At 44.3% G+C, this 24,901-nt stretch overlaps 1 protein-coding gene and 1 pseudogene across 2 annotated transcripts in view; one reads left to right on the forward strand and one right to left on the reverse strand.

Annotated features, from left to right (window-relative positions):
• Positions 1–24,901, forward strand: part of LOC144510066 (ubiquitin-conjugating enzyme E2 E2) — a 218,890-nt gene that overhangs the window by 18,155 nt on the left and 175,834 nt on the right. The gene's annotated exons all lie outside the window — the stretch shown is intronic.
• On the reverse strand, positions 24,154–24,307 carry LOC144481738 (U1 spliceosomal RNA; annotated as a pseudogene).

Consider the following 24,901-nt stretch of genomic DNA (forward strand, 5'->3'; position numbering starts at 1 on the left):
CAACAGGCAGCTCAAGTGTTGACAAAGCAGGATAATGACTGATTTTAGCTAGGGAAATGCATGTGTTTATCTAGGTTTTCTTTGGGGTCAGTAGAGTTTTGATTAGATTGATAGACAGGGTCATGTGGTAATGGGCAGAGTTAAGCTTGTAGGAGAGACGGTTTTTTTCAAAGTCAGTTTCTGTCTGGTTCTGAAAGAAGAAAGACGTGTCTCTCTCTCTCTCTCTCTCCCTCTCCAGAAGTACTCTGAGAAATCTAGGACTGGCAATCTATTTACAAGCATGTAAGCCTGTGTTTGCTAACTGATTTTGAAGAGGGGTTTTGAGTCCTTTTGAGGAATATTGCTTGAATTGGAACTCGCAAGGATATGTTAGAGTTAAGAATTATATCTTGTCATGTTTTAAGCATTGTTCAAATGTTAAACTAATTCATTTGTTATATTTAAAGTGTGTTGTTAAACAAAGCTTGTTCTGATAAAATCTTCCCAGTTCATGAGTAGAATCATGCCTGGAGTGAAACATCATATCCTCATTTTAATGCCAAAATAGCAAATAGCTGGACCTAGTTTAACTTCATAATATACCTTGGGGTTTCTGATCTCGTACACTAACAAAAACTCAATTTTGCAGCCAAGTGCTTTTACTTCCTCTTTTCCACCCACAGATCAGCAATGGATTCCAGCTTTCTAGGAAGTCTGAGACTTGAAAAAATGCAGTGTTAAAAGAATGGGGCTGAGTGACAACTGCAGGGAAGGAAATCCACCCTAGTGACAGTTACTTCTCCTGTGAGTCAGAAGACCTCAAATGGGTCTTCTGATACCTGTACCACCTTAGAGAACATAGAACAGTACAGCACAGAACAGGCCCTTCGGCCCACAATGTTGTGCCGAGCTTTATCTGAAACCAAGATCAAGCTATCCCACTCCCTATCAGCCTGGTGTGCTCCATGTGCCTATCCAATAACCGCTTAAATGTTCCTAGAGAGAGAAAGAATGGAGCAGTGTTGTGATTTCAAAGCCTTCCAGATGTCCAGGGGGTATGGAGATTAAATTGAGCAGACCACTTCAAAGTTTGAACAGTACAGAGATGAAGATTTTGATCAGATTCCTGCCTGACATCACTATGCCAAAAGTGATCTTCAGGTTTCCCAAGGCAAGAAGGGACAGAGCAGCCATGAAACCTGCATCCTGGGGGAGAGTCCTGAGGTCAATCCATTGCCCCCCAACCTCAAGGTACTTTGGGGGAGCCTCCCACTGAAGCCTTGCAGTGACAGAGGGGCACATGGTCAGAGCATTTACTTTCTCGAACCCCTCTGGTTCCGCCAGGGTGTCACTGGCATGGTACCAGTGCCCAGATGCTGGGGCAATGCAAGGTTTGCACTGCCAATTGGGGGGCCTCGGGAAGGGCTTTGGGAGGAGTTGGGGGTTGACCCTTTCAGTGATGGGGCATGGGTTCCCCTCTATGCTGAGGGGTTGGAGGTGCACCCCTGGGGGGTGGGGGGGGGGTCCCTTTTCTGTTGTTGGGAGGAAGAAGGCCTGTGTCTGAATGCTGAGATTGGGATGCCCTTTAAAAAGGACACTCTGATCTCAGAAATGCCGGGCTGGCCATCACGTCAATCAGGTGGGTGACTCACACTTGCTAATGCCAGCAGGAAAACTGGAGTCGGTATGTAGAGCCGACTTGGGTGAATCACACTCGTTGTTTCAATATCTAATACTTTGCATTTTTAATGTCTCTTCCTGAGACAAGTATGAGTTTCGATGGATGTTGGAAATAATGGAAATGCATCACTCTTTACGCTCCCCTGAGGATGATTTGTGGGTTTCTCGACTTCATCTCATAAGGTGGCCTTGCATTTTTCAACAGTTCAAATTGCATAAGTTTCAGTTGGTTGAAAGTTGAGAAATCATATTTTCAAAAGTAAAGGGGCATAGCCTTGTAACAGAACCCAGGCCCCACAAATCAACTGCAATGATGTCTCAGACCCTTCATGTCAACCTATGTCCGTCTACCCATTCGAGTGGTCACCCATGCCCTCCAGTTTGACCCATGTCCTTCCACCAACTCCCAATGGCCTCTCAAATAGTCCATGCTTCATAGCACTTTCGTGTCCATTCAGAAAGTTTAAACTCTGTGTGGAACCCATAACCGTTATAGTAACAATGGCATATGTGGAAAAGCTTAAAAAGTCATTCATAACTTTCTTTAAAAATAAACTTGCGACAACTCTATAAAAGTGTCAAGCAGTAGATCTTTAAAATACCAGTGGTTGAAACTATAAGCACTTGACAATAAACAAACATTGAATCATTGACAAAATAAATCAAGCAATATTTTCTCTTATGTGCACCTATTTCAACAAACGATTGGAAGTCTGGACTTCTCAAGTTCCATTTAAAAAGACTGCCCTGGTGGGGCCATTGTTTAACCTTTCATGCCTCACTAAACTTATTACTGCCTATCTCTACTCTATTTTTTTCTCCCTTTTCAGTCTCCTCCATTCAACACCCATAACTCTCCTGATCCTGCGCCGCTTCCAATTTCCTGGCCCAAACCATCACCTCTTCACCAGAGATGTCCAATCTTTCTACACTTCCATCCCTCAACAGTTTGAGAGCTTTCTGCTTCCATCTTGAACAGAGGCCTAAGTAGTGGTGTAGAAAAATGCACCTTCCAAGATGTTGAACCTTGCTTAGTGACTAGCACTGAGTGTTTACATCTATTTCTGTAATTGTTGAGTGTCTGTTCATTCCTTAAAATTATCCAGAAAGATAAATGCTTCAAATGTTGCACTTATTGACACTTTTAAAGCTACACTCCAGCTTTTGGAAATTTTGATACTGTTACCAACTGGGGACAACCAAAAATCCTTTATTTAAATCTTTCATGAGCCTGGATTCATCATGGGAAGAAATGTGCTATTGGGTACCAGCAATTCATAAAGTATCTGACCTTGTATTATGGCAGGAGATCAGCTTTGTATGCTAGAGGTGTGCGGCGCATGAAATGCAGCTGCTGCATTGGGACGGTTTTATTGGCCCCATAGACATTACTTCAAATATCTTTTGGGATTACTGTATTGTCTTAATGAGTTAGTTATCCATTTTTATTTTATCATGACACATTTTTATAATATGTGAATAATAAAATATTGCTATATCCTTTATGAAAGCTTTCGATTTTATTCATAAAGCAATTCCATTATCTAGCCAAGGTGATTGGGGGCAAATTTGTTTACAGATTTTGTGAATACAGTAACATTACTTTGGTGAATACAGTGCTATTTCTAACTAATGAATGTATAAGTTTCAAAAACATCCTTGCACACCAACTAAAAAGTTGGTTAGGACCCCATTCACTAAGAAGCCAGCTGCTCTTCAGCTATTTTACAGTCCAAAGATGTGCAGATTAAGTTGATTGGCCACGAATTGATAAATTGACCCTAGTGTCAGGAGGGAATTAGCAGTGTAAATATGCGGGGTTACGGGAATAGGGCATGGGTGGGATTGTGGTTGGTGCAGACTTGATGGGCCAAATGGCCTCCTTCTGCACTGTAGGGATTCTATGAATTATATGACATTCAGAGGGTTGTTAATTGGCTCAGTGCTAAACCTACACCCCCATCCGGGGAGGACGTCCTGCCTTATAGAGCTGCCAGTCGATTTGAAATAAGCCAAAGAGTACATTGGTCGTCAAACATCTCCACCGTCCCCTGTAAAAGGGGAAATGTGTTGGGGGCAGACAGGAAGATGGCAGGCAGACCATGTGCGACATTTTGACAGCCCTCTTTCCGCCTTTATACACGCTGTCGAAGGGCTGTAAAATCCAACCCGTAAATGTAGAAGATTATGTAATGTGACAATTATTAATGATTTGTAAAGCCTGATTTAGTTGAAAATCTGTCCATAGTAATGGTGCATTTACAGCCTTACTGTAACAACAGAAATTTGAGGAAATTATGGTGCAAATGACTTATGTAATTATTTGCACCATGCCATGCATTGATCTGATTTTTGCTCAGTTCGGCCATTACAGTTTTGGTCTCCTTATTTGAGGAAGGATGTAAATGCATCAGAAGCGGTTCAGAGGAGGTTTTGTAAATTGATACCTGGAATGAACAGGTTGTCTTAAGAGGATAGGCCTTGTTTCCTCTGGAGTTTAGAAGAGTGAGGGGTGACTTGATTGATGTATATAAGATTCTGAATGGCCTTGACAGGTGGACATGGAAGGATATTTCTTCTTGTGGGTGAGTCCAGAACTATGGGGACATTGTTTTAAAATTGCCCTTTTAGGACAGAGATGAGAAGAATTTATTTCTCTTAGAGGATTGTGCAACTTTGGAACCCTTTGCGACAGAAGGCAGTGGAAGCGGGGTCATTGAATATTTTTTAAGGCAGACGTAGATAGTTTATTTTTAGGCAAGGGAATCCAAGGTTATTGGGGGTATTTGGGAATGTGAACTTGAAATGCAAACAGGTCAGCCATGATCTTATTGAATGGTGAAGCATGCTCAAGGAGCCATAAGGCCTACATCTGCTCCTATTTCATATTTTCATCTGTATGTTCATATAAACCTTGCCAAAGAAAGCTATAAGATGATTATATTTTCTAATCAATGGTGATTATGATTTGCTGGATTTAAGTCATTTTTAATGGTGATGACACTTACGATGAAAAGTAATAGCATTAGAGAATTGGCAGCAGCCTGATTTATGGAAGCAAGTTATTTTAGTATTGTTCCAAAAGAGAAAAGTAAAATAAAAGCAAATTGAGGTACCAATTACAAAATTGTTCTCATTTTAAAGAACAATAAGGTACAGCAACAGGCTCTTGCGGTTTCTATCCCTCTGATCGCCTCCTGTTCATGTGTCTATCAAGATACACTTTGAACGTTGCTAATGTGCCTGCTTCCACCACCTCCACAGGCAGTGTGTTTCAGATACCTACCAGCCTCTGTGTGAAAAGCTTTCCCTAAACTTAGTACCTTTTAAAATATAGGAGCAGTATTAGGCCATTCAGCCCATCAAGTCCACTCCGCCATTTAATCATGGCTGATATGCTCTTCTTCCTCATTTTCCTGTCTTCTCCCCATAACCCTTTAACCCATTACCAATTAAAAATATGTCTGACTCCTCAAATTTACTCACTGTCCCAGCATCCACCACACTTAGGGGTAGCGAATTCCACAGATTCACACCCTTTGGGAGAAGTAGTTTCTCCTCAACTCTGTTTTAAATTTGCTACCACTTGTCCTAAGACTATGACCTCTCGTCCTAGAATGCCCCATAAGAGGAAGCATCCGCTCCACGTCTACTTTATCCATACCTTTTATCATCTTGCATACCTCAATTTGAGAGTATAGGCCTAAATTGTTCAATCTCTTTTCATACGACAAACCCCACATCTCTGGAATCAATCTAGTGAACTGCCTTCAATGTCACTACATCTTTCCTCAAGTAAGGGGACCAAAACTGTGCACAATACTCCAGGTGTGGCCTCACCAATGCCTTGTATAGTTGCAACAATACTTCCTTTTTATATTCTATTTCTTTAGCTATAAATGCCAACATTCCATTCACTGTCTTTATTATGTGCTGTACCTGCCTACTAGTTTTCTGTGACTCATGTGACTCACCACTCACCTTAATCCTGTGGCCCTCTTGTAGTCAACCCTTCCATCCTGGGAAAAAGCCTCTGACTATCCACCCTATCCATGCCTCAAAATTTTGTAGACTTCTATCAAGTCGCCCCTCCGCTTCCGTCTTTCCAGTGAAAACAATTCGAGTTTATCGAACCTCTCCTCATACCTACAATAAACCAGACCAAACAACATCCTGGTAAGCCATCTTTGTGCCTTCTCAAAAGCATCCACATCCTTCTGGTAGTGTGGTGACCAAAATGGCTCACAATATTCCAAATGCGGCCTAATTAAAGTTTTATAGAGCTGTAACATAACTTGCCAACATTTATACTCGATATTCAGACTGATGAAGGCAAGCTTGCTGTATGCTGCCTTGACCATCTTATCCACCTGTGTTGGCACTTTCAGGGATCTGTAGACCTGTACATCCAGATCCGTCTGTCTGCCAATGCTCCTAAAGATTCTGCCATTTACTGTATAATTTGCACTTGAATTTGATGAAATGCATCATCTCAAATTTGTCTGGATTGAACTCCATCTGCCATTTCTCTACCCAAGTCTGCAACCTACCTCTATCCTGCTGTATATTTTGAAAATCCTTGTCACTATCAGCAACACAGCCAATTTTTGTGTCTTCTGCAAACTTACTAATCAGACCACCTACATTTTCTTCCAGATCATTTATAAACAACAAAGGTCCCAGCACATGTATCTGTGGCATATCACTAGTTACTGATCTCCATTCTGAAAAACACCCTTCCACCACTACTGTCTTCTATGACCAAACCAGTTCTGTATCCATCTAGCCAGCACACCCCAGGTCCCATGACCATTTGTTGTACCCAGCCTGCCATGAGGGACCTTGTCAAATGCATTACTAAAGTCCACGTAGACAACATCCATCTCATTTCCCTCATCAATCATTCTTGTCACCTCCTCAAAAAACTTAATCAAGTTAGTGAGACATGACCTGCCCTACACAAAACCTTGCTGCCTGTCAATAACAAGTCCATTCGCTTCCAAATGTGATTAGGTCCTGTCTCGCAGAATCTTCTCCTGACAGCTCCCCCGCTGCTGACGTCAGACTCACTGGCCTGTAATTACCTGGATCATCTCTGTTTCCCTTCTTAAATAAAGGAACAACACTGGCCATTCAGTACTCTGAAACTTTGCCTGCGGTCAAAGAGGATGCAAAGATATCTGTTAAAGTCCCATCTAATTCCTCCCGGGACAGATCCAATCCGGCCTGGGGACTTTCCCACCTTTAATGCAGTTAATACTTCCTTCTTCTTTATATTGACCTGCCCAAGAGTATCCATACACCCTTCCCTAACCTCAACATCCCCCATGTTCCTCTCTTTGGTGAATACTGATGCAAAGTACTCGGTAAGGATCTCACTCACTCCCTCTGGTGCCACACATACCTCCCTCCTTTATCCTTGAGTGGGCCTACTCTTTCCCTAGCTACCCTCTTGCTCCTAATGTATAAAATGCCTATCACGAGGTGTGAAATGATAGCGGTGTGAATTCATTCAATTTAATGTGAGAAGAAACTAATTCCAATGCGACAAGGCCACTGTTATTTGCAAATGATAGTGGCAAGACAGAGCATTGAGGGTTCACTAATGTTGATCGTTTCATATTTAGCTTTGATATGAGTTTATTACAAATATACATACTGTATGTGGATAACTGTTTCAATTGGAACAGGATGTGAAGAAAATGAAAAAAACATGAACCAGCTTAAAGTTACAGAATCATGCAATTCTTAGGCTCAGAAGGAGGCCATTTGGTCCATTGTGTCTGCACTGGCTCTCCAAACAAGTATCATGGTTTATTGCCTTGCCCCATTTCCTGTACCCCAACACATTGTTTCTATTCAAGTAACCATCTAATGCCCTTTTGAATGCCTCAGTTAAACCTGCCTCGCCTACACTTCTAGGCAGTATATTTCAGACCCGAACCATTTGTTGTGTGAAAAAGCTTTTTCACACATCACATTTGCTTCTTTTGCAAGTCACAATGTTTAGCAACATATGTAGGGAAGAAGAGTTTCTGTGCTTTGCATATTTAAAGGGTTGAATTTTGATGGCCTTGTGATCGCAGGCTTGGAGGTCGTTAGGAAAATAGTGGGTTGCACACTAGGGCAGCTCCTTAATGTATTCCTGCCGCTGGGAAGGTTTCCCATGGGCCGGTGGGGACCCAGATCTGCTATGGCGACCCAGATCAGTTGCTTGCACCATGGAGGTTGGCATCTAATTAAGCTGATTATGAACTCAATTATGTCCGATCTTTATGGGTGTTTGGCATTTTGCTGCTCGAGGAAAGCCTTACTGCTTGCTGCCTTGGAAGTGGACCTCCTGCGGCAGGCCAGGGATCTATTTGAACCAAAGGCTCGATGCCCCAGAAATAACAAGCCACTATTAAAAAGGCCATACTTGTAATGCTGTGTGGTTTGTGATATGGATTTCCCCCTCTGCTTTGAAGGGCCCAGCAGTTTCTCTCCTAATAATTTAAACTTTAAATTCAAGCCTTTGAGGGCACTTGCATGTTGAGGTGACCTCACAGACCCTCACCCGCGTTAGCACTATCAAGCTCTCGAGATGGTGCTACCATGGTTCCATACCTGCGAGCTTTCTAAATAGGTTGCAGCACCGGAAACCCTTCCATCTTTAGTAGGATGGTGATGCAGTGGCAGTCAGTTAGGCTCCCAGTAAGTATGGTTTTGGGGCCCTCGTTTTGTCCAAATGTCAGAACCCGAAACCTGTGGGGAAAATCTAGCCTAAAAGACTAGTGACTGTCTCTGGTGATCAGATCTACCATCAAAACATTTATGACCTTTGCAATTATTGAAATAAAAGACATTGAGTGGAATCATGGAGCCATTATGGTACAGAAGAAAGCCGTTCAGCTGATTTTTGTTTTTTGCTTATTCATTTATTGGATGTGGCCAACACTGGTGAGGCCAGCATTTATTGCCCATCCCTAGTTGCACTTGAGAAAGTGTGCTAAGTTGCCTCCTTAAATTGCTGTAGTCCATGATGAGTAGGTATACCCACAGTGCTGTTAAGGAGAGAGATCCAGGGATTTGACCCAGCGGCAGTGAAGGAATGACAATATATTTCCAAGTCTGGATGATGTGTGGCTTGGAAAGGAACCTCTAGGTGGTTCCCAGGTATCTGCTGCCCTTTTCCTTCTAGATGGTAGTAGTCATGGGTTTGGAAGGTGCTGCCTAAGGAACTTCGGTGAGTTCCTGCAGTGCATCTTGTAGATGGTACACACTGCTGCCACTGTTTGTTGGTGAGGGAGGAATTTAATGTTTGTGGAAGGGGTAGCAATCGAGCAGGTTTTTTGTCCTGGCTGGTGTCAAGCTTCTTGCATGCTGTTGGAGCTGTGCTCATCCAGGCAAGTGGAGAGTATTCCATGCACTCTTGACTTGTGCCTTTTAGATAGTGTACAGGCTTTGGAGAGTCAGGAAATGAGTTACCTGCCACAGGATTCCTAGCCTTTGACCTGCTCTGGTAACCACAGTATTTATATGCCTAGTCCATATCAGTTTCTGGTCAATGGTAACCCCCAGGATGCTGATAGTGGGGGATTCAGTGGTGGTAATGCCACTGAATGTCAAAGGGTGATGGTTACATCTTCTCTTGTTGGAGATGGTCAAAGCCTGGCACTTAAGTGGCAAGTAACATTCATGCCACACATCAGCCTAAGCCTAGATATTGTTCAGGCCTTGCTGCATTTAGACATGGACAGCTTCAATATCTGACAGATAACCAATAGTGCTGAACATTGTGCAGTCATCAGCGAACATCCATGCTGGCTTCCTGGAGAACAATTCAGCTAGTCCAATGGCCTGCAGGTTTATTTCCCTCGATGCCTGTCAAATATCCTTTTGAAATCATTGGTCATCTCTCTGTATAAACCACCATTATAGGCAGTGAGTGCCAGGTCGTTACCAATCGTTGCAGTAATCAAAACGTTTCCTTTCATCCCTCTGCATCTCTTAGCCAAAACCTTAAATCTGTGTGCCCTAGACCCTGTACCACCTGCAATGGGAACAGAGATACTTTGAGTACGGTAAAATCTTGGTCAAATATGATGGCATAATTACAATTTCAATTGTTTTGTATAATTCAGTTGGTTTTGTGATATGAACCAATAAAGCTATTCTTCTGTTTCTTCATGCAATATTGCAAGTCGCTTTGGTGGCCGGATCATTACGCTTGCCATCAGCTGTGCTACTTCATGTTTATGACAATGCTCACTGCAGCATATTTTAAACATTTCTCCAGCAAGCCATTGCAATGGGTTAACCATTGGAGGATCAGAGAGTACAACAGTCTAACTTTTGGCACTTATGGCCATTGCATTAAAGTCCAGCCTATACATATCATCTTCTACGTGAGTATAAATTGAAAATCGCAGCAAATAGTTTTGCAGTCAATAAATTTGTTCACTTGACTGTGTCTCAATTTTACTTAACAGGTAATCCAGAACTAAGAATCATGATTATAAAATAATCACAAATAAATCCAATTCAGGAGGTAGATCTTTACAGGAGACTACTTAAAATGTGGAACTTCCTACCGCAAGGAATCGATGAAGTGAGATAAGCACATGAGGTGCAAGGAAGAGTAGGAATAGGAAGATTAGGCAGATGAACGCGTATTTGAAAGCTGGTGCAGGGGGCAGGGATTTAGATTTGAGGATCATTCGGATCTCTTCTGGGGCAAGGATGACCTGTTCAAAAGGGACAGGTTACACCTGGACTAGAGGGGGACTAATATCCTGGCGGAGAGATTTGATAAAGCCATCAGGAGAGTTTAAATTAGTTTGGCAGGGGAGATGGGACCCAAAGCAGGAGGGAGACAGAAGAGAAGGTTGAAGAGAGCATGTAAAGTAGTAAAGACATTGTCAGTAATCCTAGTACTAGACAGGTCAGGCAAGAGCAAGGCAGAGAGCAAGAGAAGTCTAGATTAAACTGCATTTATTTCAATGCAAGTGACCTGACGGGCAAGGCAGATGAGCTCAGGGCATGGATGGGTAGATGGGACTGGAATATAATAGCTATTACTGAAATGTGACTAAGGGAGGGACAGGTCTGACAGCTCAATGTTCCAGGGTGCAGATGCTATAGGAAAGATAGAACAGGAGGTAAGAGAGGAGGGGGAGTTGCGTTTTTGATTAGGAGAGCATCACGGTAGTACTGAGAGGGGATATGTTTGAGGGTTCGCCCATTGCGTCTATGTGGTAGAACTGAGAAATAGGAAGGGGGGAGATCAATTTGATAAGATTGTACTATAGGCCCCCAAATAGTCACTGGGAAATTGAGGATCAAATATGTAAGGAGATTATAGATAGCTCCTAGAAAAATAGGGTGGTAATAGTGGGGGACTTTAACTTTCCCAACATTGACTGGGACAGCCATATGTTAGGGGTTTGGATGGAGAGATTTGTTGAGTGTATTCAGGAGGAATTTCTTATTCAGTATGTGGATGGCCCGACTAGAGAGGAGGCAAAACTTGACATCCTCTTGGGAAATAAGGAAGGGCAGGTGACAGAGGTGTTACTTTGGGATCAGTGACCATAATGCCGTTCGTTTTAAGATAACTATGGAGAATGATACGTCTGACCCAAAAATTAAAATTCTAAACTGGGGCAAGGCCAATTTTGATAGTATCAGGCAGGAACTTTCAACAGTTAATTGGGGGAGTCTGTGGCAGGCAAATGGAGTCTGCTAAGTGGGAGGCTTTCAAAAGTGTGTTAACCAGGGTTCAGGGTAAGCACATTCCTCTTAGAGTGAGGGGCAAGACTGATAGAATTAGGGAACCCTGGATGACTCAGGATATTGAGGCCCTGGTCAGGAACAAGAAGGAGGCATATGACATGCATAGGCGGCTGGGATCAAGTGGATCCCTGAAGAGTATAGAGGGTGTCGGAGTAGAGTTAAGAGAGAAATCAGGAGTGCAAAAAGAGGACACGAGATTGCTTTGGCAGATACTGCAAAGGAGAATCCAAAGAGCTTCTACAAATACATAAAGGGCAAAAGAGTAATGAGGGAAAGAATAGGGCCTCTTAAGGATCAACAAGGTCACCTGTGTGGATCCATGAGATGGGTGAGATCCTAAATGAATATTTCTCATCGGTATTTACTGTTGAGAAAGACATAGATGTTCGGGAACTTGGGGAAATAAATAGTGATGTCTTGAGGAATTACATATCACAAAGAAGTTGATGCTGGAAGTCTTAAAGCACATCAAGGTAGATAAATCCCTGGGAGAAGATGAAGTCTTTTCCAGGACGTTGTGGGAGGCTAGGGAGGAAATTGCGGGTCTCCTAGTAGAGATATTTGAACCATTGACAGGAATAGGTGAGGTGCCTGAAGATTGGAAGGTGGCAAATGTTGTGTCTTTGTTTAAGAAGGGCTGCAGAAAAAAGCCTGGGAACTACAGGCTGGTGAGCCTACCATCTGTAGAGGGTAAATTCTTAGAAGGCATTTAGGGACAAGGAATGATTAGCATGGATTTGTGAGTGCAAAATCATGTCTCAAATTTGATTGAGCTTTTTGAAGGGGTAACCAAGAAGATAGATGAGGGCAGTGCAGTCAATGTTGTCTACATGGACTTTAGCAAGGCCTTTGACAAGGCACCGCATGGTAGGTTGTTGCAAAAGGTTAAATCTCACTGGATCCAGGATGAGGCAGCCAAATGGATACAAAATTGGCTTGATGACAGAAGACAGAGGGTGGTTGTAAAGGATTGTTTTTCAAACTGGAGGCCTGTGACCAGCAGTGTGCCTCAGAGATTGGCTCTGGGTCCATTTGTCATTTAGATTAATGATTTGGATGAGAATTTAGGAAGCATGGTTAGTAATTTTGCAGATGACACTAAGATTGGTGACGTAGTGGAGAGTGAGGAAGGTTATCTAGGATTGCAAGAGGACCTTGATCCATTGGACCAGTGAGCTGATGAATGGAGATGGAGTTTAATTTAGATAAATGTGAGGTGATGCATTTTGGTAGATCGCACCAGGGCATGACTTGCTCAGTTAATGGTAGGGTATTGGGGAGAGCTATAGAACAAAGTGATCTAGAAGTGCAGGTTCATAGTTCCTTGAAAGTGGAGTCACAGATGGACAGAGTGGTGAAGAAGGCATTTAGCATGCTTGGTTTCATTAGTCAGAACATTGAATACAGGAGTTGGGATATCTTGTTGAAGTTGTACAAGACAATTAGTAAGGTCACATTTGGAATACTGTGTACAGTTCTGGTCACCCTATTATAGAAAAGATATTATTAAACTAGAAAGAGTGCAGAAAAGATTTACAAGGATGCTACTGGGACTTGATGGTCTGAGTTAAAAGGGCAGGCTGGATAGACTGGGACTTTTTTCCCTGGAGCGTAGGAGGTTGAGGGGCGATCTTATAGAGGTCAATAAAATATTGAGGGAATAGATTATCTTTTCCCAAAGGTAGAGGAGTCTAAAACTAGAGGGCATAGCTTTAAGATGAGAGGGTGAGATATAAAAGGGTGCAGAGGGGCAGTTTTTTAACAGAGGGTGGTGAGTGTCTGGAATGAGTTGCCAGAGGTAGTAGCAGAGGCGGGTACAATTTTGTCTTTTAAAAAGCATTTAGACAGTTGCATGGGTAAGATTGGTATACGGGGATATGGGCCAAATGCGGGCAGTTGGGAATAGCTTAATGGTAAAATCTGGGCGACATGGACAAGTTGGGCCGAAGGACCTGTTTCCAAGCTGTAAACTTCTATGACTCTACGAAGAGATGTTTATACTGATAGAGTTAGATAAAGAAAGGTGTGAAGAGGTTCTTGGGGAGCATAAACAATGGCATGGACTAATTGGGTGAATGGTCTTTCTGTGCTATAAATTATATGTGATATCAATCTAATTGTTACAGTTTACGGTTGACATGACTGCATACTTTTAAAAAATTCATTTAAGGAATGTGGGTGTCACTGGCTAGGCCAGCATTTATTGCCCATCCCTAGCTGCCCTTCAGAAGGTGGTGGTGAGCTGCCGTCTTGAACCGTTGCAGTCCCTGAGGTGCAGGTACACCCACAGTGCTATGAGGGAGGGAATTCCAGGATTTTGACCCAGCGACAGTGAAGGAACAGCGATATATTTCCAAGTCAGGATGGTGACTGTCGTGGAGGAAAACCTCCGCGTGGCGTGTCCCAGATATCTGCTGCTCTTGTCCTTCTAGATGGTAGTGGGTTTAGAAGATGCTGCCGATGGAAACTTGATGAGTTGCTCCAGGGCATCTTGTAGATGGTGTACACTGTTGCCACTGTTCATCAATGGTGGAGGGATTGAATGTTTGTGGAAGGGGTAGCGACCAAGCAGGCTGCTTTCATAGAATCATAGAATTATAGAATTCCTACAGTGCAGAAAGAGGCCATTGGGTCCATCAAGTCTGCATTGATAATCCCAACCAGGCCCTATCCCCATAACTCCATGTTTTTGCTCTGCTAATCTCCCGACACTAAAAAGCAATTTAGCATGGCCAATCACAACTTTGGACTGTGTGAGGAAACCAGAGCACCCAGAGGAAACCCATATAGACACAGAGAGAACGTGCAAACTCCACATAAACAGGCACCTGAGGCTGGAATTGAACCCGGATCCCTGGCGCTGTGAGGCAGCAATGCTCGCCACTGTGCTACTTTGTCCTGGATAATGTCGAGCTTGTGTATTGATGGAGCTGCAATAGAAAAATAATCTCTGCGACAAATAATGCTGCATTTGAAGTGACAGTGAAATCACAAGGCATTCAGATTCTATCATCCACCTTTTTCTTCGTGACACTGTCACACAATTGTAAATATTTACCCGGTCAGCTGCTTTCCTTTTCTCATAAACAAAGATTATATTCAAGAATTGTCAGTCATAGCTGAAAGCACAGAAATGTACATAGTTAACATAGAAAGCACAAAAAGAGTTTGATATTGTTTGTATCTTCTAGATCTTTTGCACCAGTGTTATAATGGGTGAGACATCAATCATTTCATTAATTAAGTGAACATACGGGGCTGCAACAGTGCACTCTGTGAATCTGCTTCAATGCCTAATTTGGTACAGTTGGTGACTTGGTAAAGATGAGTAAAAATGATATTCATAGAATCCCTGCAGTGCAGAAGGAGTAAGAAGTCTCACAACACCAGGTTAAAGTCCAACAGGTTTATTTGGTAGCAAATACCATAAGCTTTCGGAGCGCTGCTCCTTCGTCAGATGGAGTGGAAATGTGCTCTCAAACAGGGCACAGACACAAAATCAAGTTACAGAATACTGATTAGAATGCGAATCCCTAAAGCCAGCCAGGTCTTAAAGGTACAGACAATGTGGGTGGAGGGAGCATTAAACACAGGTTAAAGAGATGTGTATTGTTTCCAGACAGAACAGCTAGTGAGATTCTGCAAGCCCAGGAGGCAAGCTGTGGGGGTTACTGATAATGTGACATAAATCCAACATCCCGGTTTAGGCCGTCCTCATGTGTGCGGAACTTGGCTATCAGTTTCTGCTCAGCGACTCTGCGCTGTCGTGTGTTGTGAAGGCCGCCTTGGAGAACGCTTACCTGAAGATCCAAGGCTGAATGCCCGTGACTGCTGAAGTGCTCCTCCACAGGAAGAGAACAGTCTTGCCTGGTGATTGTTGAGCGGTGTTCATTCATCCGTTGTCGTAGCGTCTGCATGGTTTCCCCAATGTACCATGCCTCGGGACATCCTTTCCTGCAGCGTATCAGGTAGACAAAGAACAAAACAAAGAACAATACAGTACAGGAACAGGCTCTTTGGCCCTCCAAGCCCGTGCCTGGTCCAAACTAGACCATTCTTTTGTATCCCTCCATTCCCACTCCGTTCATATGTCTATCTAGATAAGTCTTAAACGTTCCCAGTGTGTCCGCCTCCACCACCTTGCCTGGCGGCGCATTCCAGGCCCCCACCACCCTCTGTGTAAAATATGTCCTTCTGATATCTGTGTTAAACCTCCCCCCCCCCCCCCCGCCCCCTTCACCTTGAACCTATAACCCCTCGTGAACGTCACCACCGACCTGGGGAAAAGCTTCCCACTGTTCACCCTATCTATGCCTTTCATAATTTTATACACCTCTATTAAGTCTCCCCTCATCCTCCGTCTTTTCAGGGAGAACCACCCCAGTTTACCCAATCTCTCCTCATAACTAAGCCCCTCCATACCAGGCCACATCCTGGTAAACCTCCTCTGTACTCTCTCCAAAGCCTCCACGTCCTTCTGGTAGTGTGGCGACCAGAACTGGATGCAGTATTCCAATGTTGGCCGAGTTGCAAGAGTAGGTACCGTGTACCTGGTAGATGGTGTTCTCACGTGAGATGATGGCAACCGTGTCGATGATCCGGCACGTCTTGCAGAGATTGCTGTGGCAGGGTTGTGTGGTATCGTGGTCACTGTTCTCCTGAAAGCTGGTAGTTTGCTGCGGACAATGGTCTGTTTGAGGTTGCGTGATTGTTTGAAGGCAAGAAGTGGGGGTGTGGGGATGGCGTTGGCGAGACGTTTGTCTTCATCAATGACATGTTGAAGGCTCCGGAGGAGATGCCGTAGCTTCTCCGCTCCGGGGAAGTACTGGACGACGAAGGGTACTCTGTCCACCGTGTCCCGTGTTTGTCTTCTAAGGAGGTCGGTGCGGTTTTTCGCTGTGGCGCGTCGGAACTGTTGATCGATGAGTCGAGCGCCATATCCTGTTCTTATGAGGGCATCTTTCAGCGTCTGGAGGTGTCTGTTGCGATCCTCCTCATCTGAGCAGATCCTGTGTATTCGGAGGGCTTGTCCGTAGGGGATGGCTTCTTTAATGTGTTTAGGGTGGAAGCTGGAGAATTGGAGCATCGTGAGGTTATCCGTGGGCTTGCGGTACAGTGAGGTGCTGAGGTGACCGTCCTTAATGGAGATGCGTGTGTCCAAGAATGCAACCGATTCCGGAGAGTAGTCCATGGTGAGTCTGATGGTGGGATGGAACTTGTTGATGTCATCATATAGTTGTTTCAGTGATTGCTCACCATGACTCCAAAGGAAGAAAATATCATTGATGTATCTAGTGTATAGCATCGGTTGAAGGTCCTGTGCGGTGAAGAAGTCTTGTTCGAACCTGTGCATGAAGATGTTGGCATATTGAGGTGCGAATTTTGTCCCCATGGCTGTTCCGTGTGTCTGGATGAAGAACTGGTTGTTGAAGGTGAAGACATTGTGGTCCAGGATGAAGCGGATGAGTTGTAAAATTGCATCTGGAAACTGACAGTTGACGGCATTGAGTACTGAGGCCATTGTAGCAATGCCATCATCGGGGGGGATGCTGGTGTAGAGTGCCGAGACATCCATTGTGACGAGGAGTGCTCCTGGTTCAACTGCTCCATGTGCGCTGAGTTTCTGTAGGAAGTCCGTAGTGTCGCGACAAAAGCTGGGGGTTCTTTGTACAATGGGTTTCAAGATGCCCTCGACATAGCCGGAGAGGTTCTTGCACAGGGTTCCATTGCCTGAAACGATGGGACGGCCGGATTTGTTTGCCTTGTGTATCTTTGGGAAGCAGTAGAGATCTCCAACGCGTGGAGTACGTGGGATGAGAGCACGGAGGGTGCTCTGAAGGTCCGGATCAAAGGTTTTGATCAGAGTGTTGAGTTGACGGGTGTGTTCTTTGGTCGGATCTGTGGGTAACTGTCTGTAGTGTTCCTGGTTGTTCAGTTGTCGGTACACTTCTTTGCAGTAATCCGTTCTGTTCAGTATGACGATGGCCCCTCCTTTGTCTGCTGGTTTGATGACAATGTTGCGGTTGGTCTTGAGAGCGTGGATGGCGTTGCGTTGTGCTTGGGTGATGTTCGGTGCTGTCTTGTGAGTGCGGCTGATGAATTTGGTGTTGACGCACCTCCTGATGGCTTGGGCATACATGTCAAGTCAAGGGCAGCGGCCTTCCGGAGGAGTCCAATTCGACTCTTTCCTCTTCGGTTGCACTGTGGATCTCTCTGTCTGCTGTTCCGGTTCATTGGCTGTCTCATTGTGTTCGCTGTTGGCCTCTTGGGGTTTGTGGAAGAACTCCCGCAGCCTCATTCGCCTGATGAATTCCTCTGTGTCCGCTGCGAGACTGATGGGGTCTATTTTGGTAGTGGGGCAAAAGTTGAGCCCTCTGCTGAGAACTTCGATTTCATCTGGCTGACGTGTGTAGTCCGATAAGTTGACAATGGACTTTCCTGCAGTGGTACTGTTTTCTACTGTGGTACTGGGGGAGGCTTGGTTTCTGCTGGTGGTGATGCCGAGTTTCTCAAGTTTCCTGTTCTTGGTGTGCATGTAGATGGTGTAGTTCCTTTGTCTCGTCTGCTCGGCAGAGTTTCACAGCTGGTCTGCGTCCTGAGCGCAAGTTGAGAATATGGATTCGATCTTGGTTTTCAGGCTGCGGCGTTTGCTGTAGAGCTGGTGTATGAGGTGTTTGAGGAGTGTGAGAGAGGTGCGACGGCAGAAGGAGGCCATTTGGCCTATCGAGTCTGCACCAACTCTCTGAAAGAGCATCTTACCCAGGCCCATCTCCCGCCCTATCCTCGTAACCCAATGCATTTACCATAGCTAATCTGTCAAGTTCGTTTTTCAGAGACCCTTATGTACTTGATGCAAGAGCAGGACACTGATCTATATAAGAAAACCCAGTCCTTTATTCTCAAGCAAGTACAAGCTTATGGAGGATCACTTTACTAACTCAGCACAGTGTGCTGAGCTTCGCCGAACGATACTCTCCGAACGGGGGGGGGGGGGGAGTCCCTCCCTTTATACTCTTTTTACAGCAATCAGTCACGTACACAGTATAACTTCACCCAGATCATGTGCTTAGCAACAACAAGAGTAAGTACAAAGACAGTATGTGAGTAAAACCGTAAATATGTTGAAAACACACCCCCGGTTGCCATCGAAACTGCACGTCCACCATTGCTCGAGTGCGAGATAGCAACCATTCCCATATATCTTGGGACGCTGCTTTGCCCATAAAGCGAATGTTATCTCCTTCAGACAAGAACAGCAGATCATGTATGTATCAACCGAGTCTCGTCTAAACCGGTTTACTCGAGGAGGATTTGTAATTTGCAAGGCCAGGGTGACAGTTCAGAATGGGGAATATGTGCTGGTATCAGCACAAATTGTTCCAAACAGCAAAAAAACAGTTAATCACAACTTTCAAGCTGAGAACTTACTTCACTTTATCTTGCAGCAACCAGCTGCGTTTGCACTTTTGCAGGAGCTCAGCTTTTTACAAATGGCCAAGATCGTAGGAGATTCATGGGATGTTAACCCCATAACATCTCAAATCTACCTAACATGTACTTTTGCACACTGAAGGGCAATTTAGCATGGCCAATCCACCTAACTTGCATATCTTTGCAATATGGGAGGAAACCCCTGTAGATACAGGGAGATCGTGCAAGCTCCACATAGACAGTCACCCTTGGCTGGAATTCAACCGAGGTCCCTGGTGCTGTGAGGCAGCAATGGGAATCACTGTGCTTCCTGGTGCTCATCAAATCTCTGCTATAAGAATAGAATGGACAGAGTGGATTGGAACCGAATTTTAAAAATTAGACCTGGGGAGAAGGCAGGTGTGTTGTGGACAAGATGAAGAAGGTTGAGTAAATCTACTCATCTGTATTTAAACATTCAGTGATGTTGAACTTCTGTTAAACAGAACTCTTCATTGTAACTGTCAATGTGCAGAAGTAAGAGTTTGTCACTTTTATTTTGTTTGGAAATAATAATAATGAGGGCAGTTTTAACCTGGCAGATTAGGCAGGTGTCGGTGCGAGTGCAAGGTTAAAACATTTGAAAGTGATTTTGTGTCAGGAAGCCAACGGGAACCCACTGACTGACTTCCGCACTTGACTAGAAGAGATTCATGAAAAGGGTGGGTCTATATGTTAAAAGACAATTGACTTAATCTTGAACCATGGATCTGGCTGTAACTCCTGGCTGATGGGTTTGCTGGGCGTGATAGTTGAACAAAGTGAGAGGATAGTGGGGATTGATGGAGCTGAGCAATTGACAGACTGGAAAACCTTTAAATAGGACAATTGCTTCTTTGTCCATGTGAAGACTTTTGCCCCAAGGAATTTTCTCAAGGCAATCTTATGGTATTGGAGATTATTTTCAAGACTTAGGAGGTCATTTCTGTTGCCTTGGCGTTTTTTGTCTTTCAACAGTACTTCCCAGCTATCAGCACTTGTGCTACCAAATAAACCTGTTGGACTTTAACCTGGCGTTGTGAGACTTCTGTACCTACCTCAATACAACGCCAGCATATCCACATCACAGCCTTATCAGCAGCATGGAAGCAGTTTAAGTAGCTCTACCGTGAACCCCTGATGAAGAGCAAGAATGATGACAACTACATGAACACCATCTGCAGCAGAATCAGGAGCAGCCTTCTCTCAACCCCTCTCTCAACCTTTCCACAGAACAGATGGATGCAGAGTTCCAACTCACAAGAGGCAGTACCCTCAGCACAGGATATCAAGGCGAAGGATTAGCTTTCTGGATGCGACTGAGCACCAGTGCCTCAGGAAGCTCAGACTCTCTCGTCATTTACAGCCTCCTTCATAAAGACCTCCAGTGAAGCAAATGGGTATGCATCCCCATTGGTGATCTATGTCGTCATAGACCTGAATTTCTTTGCCTTTGATTCCTTCCAATGATCTGCTGGTGACATCTGTAGAATCTCTCAATCTACTGTGAACAAGTGCATCTCCCAAGTGACATGTCATGTTTGCCAGAGCTACACTTATGACCACTTCACTCCTGGTGAGACCATTCAGCATAAAAGAACCTTTGGATTTGCTACCTTGGCCAGGTTACCCAAGTACAGAGTCATAGATTGCATACAAATGGCAAGCAAGGCAACCTCATCAATATTCACCAATTAAAAGGAATTCCACTTCATTAATGTTCATTTAGCACATAACCACTAAAAGATTATCATGCATGTTTGTGCAAAATATTTGGGAAGCTGTCATGATGCCTTCATTCTGGACCAATCAAGTCTCCCACAGATATTTGTACCTCCAAGCGGAGACAGTGATTCAAAGTCTACCCTCTGACATGGTTGATGACACCTGTGAGGACCTCTACAACTGATGCAGAGGAAAGGTGCGACAAAAGTCAGAAGCCATAGAAACACAAGCATGGTCATTAAATAGGCCATTGGGATGCTGATGATGTGATTCTAGTAGCAGAACAGATTTGGGAAACCCTTCAGCCTGCATCTGCAAGTGTGTTCAGAAAGGTACTGGTCTGCCGTATCTTCCACAATATAGAGTAGCAGTGGTATCTGGAACTACAGGAGGAGGAGATGATGATGGCTTTGCAGCTCTGGAGGAAAAGGAGGAACAGCAGGAGGGGAAGGAGGAGCCTAATGTGGCCGGAGTATTTGCAACTGCAATCTTATCTGCCAAGGTTGTTGGTATCGACAAATTGAGGTACGCTTCAGCTCATCTGAGGCAATGCAGCCACCTGGCACATCAATGCTGAATCTATTGTGTAACCCTCTACCCTGTTAGCCACCAACACAAAACATTCCAATAATCAATCCCTTTTGCAGATATCCAATGTTCAACTTCTATACTTGTTATACAATTTATCTCCAGGATGATGGCCCCTTTGAAGGTGATATGCCTGCTAGAAATGGAACATTGAAATAAAGTTTATGGTACTTAAATATTGCCAATAGAAGTGACAAAATTTAACAAACTTTTAAATGCCGATGTAATTTCTCTTCTGAAACTATGAAGTCTTTCCTTTTCCTAATACTCCTTATGTTGCAACTATGAGAGCTGGAGATAAGCTGATCATTTCCCCGCTCTGATTGCTGAGTTGCTTGAATTGATGTCCTCTGGCCTTTGGAGCCTGTGAAGGCTTTGCCAAAGATTTTCCCACATGCAACCATGCGAGGGTTAAAATCACATGGGATTCAGGGTGGGCTGGCTAGATGGATACAGAACTGGCTTGGTTATAGAAGACAGAGTAGCGGTGGGAGGGTGTTTTTCAGAATGGAGTTCTGTAGTTAGTGGTATTCCGCAGGGATCAATGCTAGGACCTCTTGTTATTTGTAGTATGCATAACTGATCTGGAGGAAAATCTGGGTGGTCTGATTAGTAAGTTTGCGGATGACACGAAGATTGGCGGAGTTGTTGATAGTGCTGAGGATTGTCAGAGGATAAAACAGGATATAGGTAGATTGGAGACTTGGGCACAAAAATAACAGATGGCGTTTAATTCGAACAAATGTGAGATGATGCATTTTGGAAGATCAAATTTAGGTATGAACTGTAAATGGCAGAACCCTGAGGAACATTAACATACAGAGGGATCTGGGCATGCAGGTCCACAGTTACCTAAATGTGGCAACACAGGTGGCCAAGATGATTAAGAAGGCATGTGGCATGCTTGCCTTCATCAACCGGGGCATTGAGTACAGGAGTTGGGAAATCATGTTGCAGCTATTTGAAACCTTGATTGGGCCGCATTTGGAATATTGAGTGCAGTTCTGGTCACCGCACTACCAGAAGAATGTGAAAGCTTGGGAGAGTGTGCAAAGAAGGTTCACCAGAATGTTGCCTGGTCTCGAGGGTGTTGTTTATGAGGAGAGGCTGAATAAACTAGGACTGTTTTCACTGCAAAGGAGGCTGAGGGGAATCCTGATAGAGGTCTACAAAATTATGAGAGGAATAGACAGGGTGGATAGTCAGAGGCTTTTTCCAAAGGTAGAATTGTCAATTATAAGGGGGCACAGGTTCAAGGTGAAAGGGGGAAAGTTAAGGGAGATGTACGGGGGACGTTTTTCATGTAGAGAGTGGTGGGTGCATTGAATGTGCTGCCAGAGGATGTGGTGGAAGCAGGCACATCAGCAACATTTAAGAGGCATCTGGATGGGTACATGAGTAGGGAGGGAATAGAGGGATACAGACTGAGTAAGGGCAGAAATTTTTTTTTAGTTACGGCATCATGATCGGCACAGACTTGGAGGGCCGAAGGGCCTGTTCCTGTGCTGTACTTTTCTTTGTTCTTCGTTCTCTTTGGCTGACTCTGCCATCAGGACAGGATGCAATATGTGAGGTTCTGACTGAGATAGGAGCCAAAGGGGAGGAGTGAGAGTACTGCTTTGATCAGAATCCCCACTTCTTTGACTCCGTTCTCCAGCTTCTCTTTCACGGCCCATCTGAACTTCTCCGCTAGCCAGAAACTGGAGGGCACTTTGCTTCATTTCAGTGAGATGCTGAGTGAACAAGACGATGCTCCCCTCCACCCGACTAAAGCTGTCAGATTGAATGTGCAAATCATTTGCCAGGGCCACATGTGCTTGTTTGCTTGTCATATCTGATGCTGCATGTAGGTACCCCTCTTTTCTTGAAAGTTGTTCCAATCCCAACTGATATTAATACTGGAGAAGATACAATTCAGAGTGAAACCGGGTTTGATAGATCTTAACAAGAAAATGAACTATATTACACGAGACAAAAAGGTTGGAAAGATTTCAATGTAAACACCAGAAAGTAATTCAAGCTGTCGTTATTTTTAACCCAAGGCTTCCTGCTTTGGGTGGCTCAGTTGCAAAATGTTTTTATTTTGATAGATTTCAGAGCATTCACTCGAATAGATGCTTTTTCCTTAGCAGCTACCTATCCCTGTGACACCCAGAAACCGCAATCAAAACTCCGTATTACTGCAGCTTCAGACCAAACACGAGTTACCTAAACTCAATTCTATCGCAGTTTTGTATGATTTCTCTGAGATTTTAGAACTCCTGTCTTCACTCTCTGATATATGCCCACTGAATTATACACACGAAGAATAAAAAATTTATTAAACAAGAATAAGCTATATTACACGAGACAAAGAGGTTAGATTTCAAGATAATCACCAGAAAGTGATTCTTCACTTATTGAGTGACAGAGCAGCCACAAGGGGCTGAATGGCCTACTCCTATTTCTTATGATCTTAAGTTCATATGGTCTGACAGGCCTCTCCCTGTCTCCAGCACCTGCCCCTACTTACTTGTGATGTGCACCTCATTGAGTTGCAACCCAACTACCTTGGAGGTCCCACGAAGATATGTGTATCTGTGAAGGTAGAGGGCTCATGAGATGTGTAAAATTGCCTCTGAGTGCGCACCTCATCATAGAATCCGAATCATAGAATCTCTACAGTGCAGAAGGGGGCCATTCAGCCCATCAAGTCTGTGCTGACCACAATCCCACCCCGCCCCTATCCCTGTAGCCCCGCGTATTTACCCTGCTAGTCCCCCACACACACATTTACTATGGCCAACCAACCTAACCCGCACATCTTTGGACTGTGGGAGGAAACCAGAGCACCTAGAGGAAACCCATGCAGACATGAGGAGAATGTGCAAACTCTACTCAGACAGTGCCCCAAGTCAGGAATCGAACTCAAATCTCTGGTGCTATGAGGCAGCAGTGCTTGCCACCGTACCGCCCATAAAAATGAGAGCGCGAACTCAGTCCCCCACTAACACACATCCTGCAGTTGAGCATTCCGTATTTGGGGATATTGCAGACGTCAGCACACCGGAGTGCAATGAGAGAGCCTCATCCTGGGAGATCAACCTTTGACTTTCTCCTGCCAGGTAAGTATTCTCTCCTCCTGCTCCCCCAGCACCAGCTCCTGAGTGATGCTTGCAGGACCTGAGAGAATTGTGCAGATCAGCAATTTTCATTGTGTACATGGGCGTGTCGTATGTCAAGTGATATTTAATCCTGTCAATAATTAGCTGAGGGACTCCCATTCTTCCATTGCTCATGGCCATGCATGCCAAAACTCTGCTCATCATCGCCAATGCAATCTCCACCACACAAGTCGGGGTGGTAATGACTGGAGGGCAGCCCCTTTGGGTTTTCTGCATCCCCTAATGTTTTGTGCCCTCTTCTCGCTAAAAGAGAACTATGTAAGAAGTGGAATGTGTTGAGAGGATTCAAGAACATGGGTCACTGAGTAAAGGGTATGACGTTGCAATAAGATATGTCACTGGTGGCTAGTGGGATGGGGATTGTGCCTTGAAAGAGATGAATGGGACTTGGAAGGTCCATTGGTTGAGCTGTCCTGTGCGAAGTCAGAGAGAGAAACACAGCATGTGACTCACCATTCTTTCCCTGGTGAAGTCAGTGAAACTCTTACTTCCATTCCTTACTACCTCTGTCACTTTCAGCCAATGCTGCGTGGTCACTGAGG

Source organism: Mustelus asterias, chromosome 2, assembly GCF_964213995.1.
Source record: "Mustelus asterias chromosome 2, sMusAst1.hap1.1, whole genome shotgun sequence".
In the NCBI taxonomy this organism is placed as follows: Eukaryota; Metazoa; Chordata; class Chondrichthyes; order Carcharhiniformes; family Triakidae; genus Mustelus; species Mustelus asterias.